The sequence below is a fragment of the Lissotriton helveticus genome, chromosome 2_1 (assembly GCF_964261635.1).
Source record: "Lissotriton helveticus chromosome 2_1, aLisHel1.1, whole genome shotgun sequence".
Lineage (NCBI taxonomy): Eukaryota > Metazoa > Chordata > Amphibia > Caudata > Salamandridae > Lissotriton > Lissotriton helveticus.
The window spans coordinates 1,040,985,276-1,040,991,997 of NC_136059.1; the positions used below are offsets into that span (position 1 = coordinate 1,040,985,276).

At 48.8% G+C, this 6,722-nt stretch overlaps 2 pseudogenes; both read right to left on the reverse strand.

Moving 5' to 3' along the window:
- Nucleotides 1–1,684: 1,684 nt before the first annotated feature.
- On the reverse strand, nucleotides 1,685–1,837 carry LOC144820923 (5.8S ribosomal RNA; annotated as a pseudogene).
- A 1,008-nt stretch (nucleotides 1,838–2,845) lies between these two features.
- On the reverse strand, nucleotides 2,846–4,248 carry LOC144820700 (18S ribosomal RNA; annotated as a pseudogene).
- Nucleotides 4,249–6,722: the final 2,474 nt, after the last annotated feature.

The following is a 6,722-nucleotide window of genomic DNA, read 5'->3' on the forward strand; positions in this document are numbered from 1 at the left end:
GTTAATGATTGTTTATGTGCAGGAAGGTGTCCCTTCCGGCACATAAACAATCATTACAAAAATTACGATTTGCAACTTCCAAGTGTGCTGCACAGTGCAGGACACATAGAAGTTACAAATCGCCGTTTGTGATTGTTCATGTGCAGAAAGGTACACCTTCCTGGACATCACTCCCTCAACACAGTCACCCTTGCACTACAGTGCAAGGCTGCCTGCGTTGGCGCTAGGCAGTTTACTTTAGAGCTAGCACTAGGGAAAACACAGGGATGTATCGTATCTTTGTAAATATGGCGCATTCCTGCATATTTCGGAATGGCAGAGCGTGGCATTAGCATTTTGTGCTTAATGCCACCCTCCGCCATTCCCTTGTAAATATGCCCCATAGTATGCACATATGGGAATGCAAAGTAAAACAAGCATTGACAAAAGCTAAAGGTCTGCCTTACATTTTCAGTTGTAAGACAGACCTATTTCCTATGCCAATGCCGTAGTGTGCGCTGAATCTAATCACAGCCCCAGTAGCTCAATGGAGTTTATGGACACATCAAGCGTTCTTTCCTCTAATGGAAATCATTAACGGAATGACCATTTAGCATACCTAGCAATTCATGTGTTTGAGGTAAAGTGTACCAATGTGCCTTTCAGTGACAAAAATGACAAACACGGATTACTTATTGTATGCCATGCATGTAACAAGTTAAATATCTGGGTACATTCAGATGTAAAATTGTCCCTAATGCACTCTAAGTAAAGCACTTTCTTCTAGGCAGATACACTCAAACAGGTAGCAGCTTGATGGTGTGACGTAAATACTCTTCAGGTCTGATGTGAATGCCAATGTCTTTAGCTGATAGATAAATGAGGCTATCAGAAGCAACCCGGTGGTTTGAAGTGGTTTGACAAAATATATAGAACACGAGATTGGCGGCGTCAGACCTAACATGGGCTAAGTAAATCAATTGATAGCTTTGATTGATTGTACTTCAAACCAATGAAAATTAAGTTAAGGGTGATATTTTAGTCTCTCAGTTCCAATATTTTGATTGACTAATGTGGTTATTACTACATACTACATTTTATAGAATTTAAGTCTGATTGGGTGTGACTGAGGCTATTTTCACAATTAGAGCACTTGCCTAAATTTTACATAGTATTTATAATTTGAACATGTTATAAGAATAATTAAAAAGTCTGCAACTTTCATCCTACATGTCAAAACAAGGATACTGCTCTGTGATCTATAGTAATCACCTATTATCACCTATTATTCATTTGGTACTTTTAGGAAAAGAACATAACATTTTAAAGAAACTGACTATCAGTACATAATTGGAACTCCGTTTTTAAGCTTGGAAAGATGAACGGTTTAATTGATCTACTACTACCTGGACTACAATATAAGAGATACAGATCATATTGTATACAAGCATAAACAGGTTTAACTTACTGAGCTAATTTACCAAATCTGGAATATGTTACCATGGATTTTTAGGATCTATTTCCATAATGCGTGAATAAATGTACTCTGTATAGAACGAGACATGGACGTAACAAGATTAGGCTTACTGGGGACAAGCCGAGCGATGGCTGATCAGGGTCTGACCTTGGGAGGAAAAGGGAGCACAGCCCTCTGCAACTGCCCCAACCACATCATGAATGAGCCCCAGGGCGATTGACTTTCAAGCAGCTCTCAGTCAGGTGTAGCCCCGGGAGGAAACCATTGCTGCAAGGTGCATTCAAAGTGTCTATGATCAATGTGTCCTGTAATTCACACTAACTCACACAGCTTGCTGTATTCTTCATTGACAGACAGTTGAGTAATCCACCACCAAGCGCCATAGGCAACTTTCGCAACATAGCCCTGCCTGCGAGTTTTAAATTGCGATCCTCCTCTAGTGCAGCGAGGCAGCCCAGCACTCCGTCACACTTTCCCTGCGGAAGTCAGCCTCCACGATTTAAGAAAGTGTTTAAAGATACTGGGCCTGGGAGCCCCATTCCACTGCCACAGTAGGCAGGAAAGCGAGATGCTTCCATAGCAGCAGAGGCAGGAAGCTCCCCCATGGCTCACCCAGACAAGCCCCATGAGCATTTAATTCCCAGCCTGGCTGCACAGGACCAGTTTATCAGGTAACTGGCAATGAGGGAGGGTTGCCCCATCTGCACATCAGCTATACACCACCCACCAAAACTGGTGGATGCCAGGGCTTGTCTCCTGCACATCGAATGTTCCCAACTTAGAAGGCAGCCCCTAGCCAGTGCTACTCTTTGTCCTGGTGGGCGACACAAAGGGGAGAAGAGCCAGGTTCCCCCACACCACCAAAGTGTCTCACCTGCTTCTGGTACATGCTTGGAAGTTGATGAGGCCAGGGGCAGCATCGTCTGCCCCTTGAGGCAGTACACACTGACTTCATAGGCAAGTTCTCCAATGAGATGGCCCAGGAATTCCTCAGGCTCGATGTCTTCTCATCCAGGCTCCTCTTCCACCCAAAACAGCTATTTGTTCAGTCACTTGAAACCTGGGCAGGATAGGATCGGGCATGGGAGCGCTCAGGTCTTCATGGGGGTCCCAGCCCATGGAGACACTGCAATTTTGTTATCCCCAGATGCTTGCTGGGTGAGCATGGGTTTCCTCTCAGGAGGGATATCTCACACCTTCCCAGAGGGCCTGGGGCATTGCTGTCCCATTCCCTCACATGGTGTTTAGGTCCTCCAAGGTGGAGGATTCCACCCCATGCCCAGTCCTCACCCAAGCACCCAGCCACGGACCGCTCTGTCAGCCAGGACGCCCAAGGGGAGTGCTAGGCCCTATGTTTTGAGTTTCAACTGGGAGACGCCCAAGGGTTCAAGCTGTTGCGTAAGGAAACCCTGTGATGACTTTAACTTCCTCTAAATAGTCAAGTTTGAATGTACTATAGGCTTTTCACCTGAACAGTGGCTGACCCCGGTGGGGCCGATCCAAGGACCTCACTAAACCATCCAATCTGTAGTACCTACCAACAGTGTGTACAAAGGACAGGGGCTTAACACAAGCTTATCACTCCAACTAACAGGGAATTCCTCATGCATAGGAAATTATTGCAAGCCCCAGTCACTATTACAAACTGGGTTCAGCAGGTTACCAGCATCTGTCAGCAAAGGATAGACACTAGCTGGTCTGTTCATTACAACGCGCTTGCAGCCTAGGACATCTAAGGGCATTACAGGTCTGTTATTGCTCAATCTCGTGTGGGTGAACACCACTTGTCCCTTTAAGAAGTTGAACGGCAACTGCTGGCCAGGCATCACGTAACTAGTTAGCATGGAGGACTCTCATTTGTTATCAGAATGAATCAGACAAATTACTCCACCAACTAAGAATGGCCATGTACCACAACCCACAGAATCACAAAAGAGCTATCGATCTGTCAATCATTTCCATGCGGGCCGAATGAGGCTTCTCGCTTTGAGTTAAATAAGACTGCAGGCTCCACTCCTGATTGTACCCATCCATCAATTCCTTTGAGTTTCAAATTTGCAACCACACTCCCCCGCAACCCAAAGACTTTTCCTAAAAGTGGCACAGCAGGTTGTGGGAATAACGTAACTGGATCACTAGTTTGCATTGTTTATGCTTGCAACTACGATAGTGCCTGATCACCTTCGAACCTCTGAATTTCATTCTGAATTAATTAAAACATTCTTAACAAATGCTTTCACTTTGGTTCAACTTGCACCAGTCCAACAATTTCACCACTAACAGCACTGTTTGAATGCATTCAGCCATCCCTCTTAATCATAGCCCCAGTTTTGAAAAACAAAAAAATAGAACCAGAGTCCTATTCCATTATTGCTAGCTAAAATAGTCAGGCTAGCAACATGTTTTGAGCACCTTAAGTTTTTCAAAGTAAACAATCCAGATCCCAGGGCACTCAGTTTAGAGCATCAAGGGGGGCACCGAGAGTCAGAGGCTGGGACAGGCAGTAGCTCGCCTTGCGGTGGAACGCCAGCTCGATCCTAAGATCCAAATACAAACATTTTAACTGCAGCAACTTTAATTAACGCTATTGGAGCTGGAATGTCCGTGGCACCAAGCTTGTCCTTCAATGGATTCCTTGTTACAGGATTTAAAATGTACTCATATCAATTACAGGGCCTTGAAAGTGTCATGTATTGTTATTTTTTGTCGCTGCCTCCCTTAGTTGGGATTTGGTATCATTATCATCACAGGGATGTGCGATCAGCCCGAGGTTATGTAAAATCTCCAAAATGGACAGGCGAGTCTGGATTGGTCTGAGTTTGTAAAGTACATGCATCCTGGGAAGTCAGCACTTGTCGGCATGTATTAGCTCTAGAATTACCAGAGTTATCTAAGTAACAGATGGAGTGATCAAAGGAACCCATCCCAGACTGACCATAGCACCCCTCGGGAGCCTGTTTTGGGAGCCCCTGCTTGCCTGCAGGTGATATGGGGAACAGGGCACTCATACGGGCACTGGCAGGCCTAGCCTACTCCATGACAACTGAAGGGAGAGGTGGGCCAAGGATCAGCCAAAGCAAAAAACAGTGATACATTGTCCCAACCTGGGCATCCGGGCAACCCCACAGAACTGTCTTTCTAAGCTGCTGCAGAACTGCACTGGGTGGAGATGGGGAACAGACAGGCGTGTGGGACCCACGCATCTAGGACGAGCTCCACCCAACCCCATCAACTCTGCTCGGACCACTACACAAGTTGCCAGGCTGCTTGGTCTTGCTTCTGCTTAGTGGCCTCCACAAAAGACAGACTCTCGAGTTGGACAGTCAGGGCAGGATCGAAGAACTTTGCTTGAAGAAACAGCCAAACTGTCCTAGCAATCTCTCCCTAAGTGGACCGGGCGGGGCAGGATGGGCTTGCCCAGGCCCTTGCAGCACCGGTGATTAAAAACCCGAGGACTAGGGGGTCACTCATATCTTATCCCTAATAATCCTGGTTAAGGCTACCTGCCTTTTTTGTAATCCACACACACAGAGTCGAAGGGGGCCATAAAAGTGAACAAATCCAATGTCCTGGAGCCCTGGGTGGGCCTGGACAGTCAAATGAGCCATCAACAGGAATTAAAGGTCAGCCTAGCCATCGTAATCACAGTACAGTGCTGGTTAAATCTCCGTCCCCCTTCACACCCCCTGAGCAGGCCACTCTGAATGGGGATCTCAGCTTTGTTTCCCTGCCTGCTCTTTGGGGACCAAGGCTTGGAGAGAAGACTCATCGGAAGGGCTGGAAGGCAGCCACAGTACCTGGGTGAGAACAATTAGACGACAAGGGGGCCCCAAAGTACCCTATCCCTGTTGATCTTGAGCAAGGCTACCCCCTTTCTTGTAATCCAGCCACACCAAGTGGCAGAGGGGCCATCATAGAAAACACACATGACCTCCTGGAGCACTGACTCAGACCAAATAATCAAATGAGCCCTCACCAAGACCACCATGCCAGCCCTGTCATCCAGGAGTGCCATAGGAATATATGGTGTGTGACTAGATGCCTGGACTTGAAGGATGACCATCTAGTTGCATAGTGTCTTATAAAAGTGTCCCTTGGAGAGGACAGGCACTCTGAGGCCTGGGTTTTTGGAGTCCTAGGTGGGTATCAGGCAAGGGGTTGTGGGGGCCCTCAACCTCTGACACAGGGCCCAGTTAGAGCTTCTGAGCCCAGAGAAGCAGGGGATCTGCCAAACCCCATCCAGAGCACTTTGAGCCATGGCCAGCCAGACAATAGAGCTCAAGGCTAGGTTCTTCAGCTCCAGCGCCCGCATTGCTCTGACCCAGGGCCTGCTGAGAACTTTCTTATCCCGCAGGGGAGGCCACCCGGGGCCTGCGGGTCCACGTCTGGGGCACTTTCAGACACTGTGGGCCAGGGAATGGAGCCCAGGGCTGGGGTCTTCCACTTCAGGGCCTGTTGAGGATCTGACTCAGTGCAAAGCCATAGCTTACAAACCCATAGAAGTAGGGGAGGCCTCCTAAGGCCTGTGGGACCCTGTCCAGGGCACTTTGCAGCACAGTGGGCTGAAGAAGGGAACCCAGGGCCTTTCATCCCAGAGTATGGCGGGACTGAACCAGGGCTGGGTCAGAGCTTCTAAACATGAACAAGCAGGGGACACCTCCCCAGGCCTGGGGGACCCTGAGCTGGGCACTTAGCAACTCAACGGGCTTGAGGAGGGAGCCCAGAGCCTCTACCTGTGGGCCCGCCTGGGCTATGTCCTGGGGTCAGGTTAGAGCCTCTGAATCTGAGCAAGCTCGGGAGCCAGCCCCAGCCTCATTGCCCCCGTCCACTGCACTTTGGGACACAGCAGGCCAGGAAAAAGAGTCCAGGGCTGGGGTCTTCCATCCACGGGCACAATGGGACTCTAACCTGGGACCCAGCGTCAGAAGTTCTGAACCTGGAAAAGCAGATGTGGCCACCCCATTCCTGTGAATCCCTTTTCAGGGTACTTTGAAACTCTGGGGACCAGGAAACTGACTTCTGGGCCTGCTGGGGTGGAAGATCTAGGTCCCTATCAGAGCTTCTGAACCTGAACAAGCAGAGGAGACCTCCGCAGGTGTGCAGGTCATGGTCCTGGGCTCCAAGTGACACGGCGGGCCATGGAACTCATCCCAGGGCTGAAGGCTTCATGGGGTTCTGACCTCGGGCCCGGTCAGAGCTACTTATCACAGGCAGGCAGGGGAGGGCTCCCTGGGCCTGCTGGTCCTAGTCCAGGGCACTTTGAGAC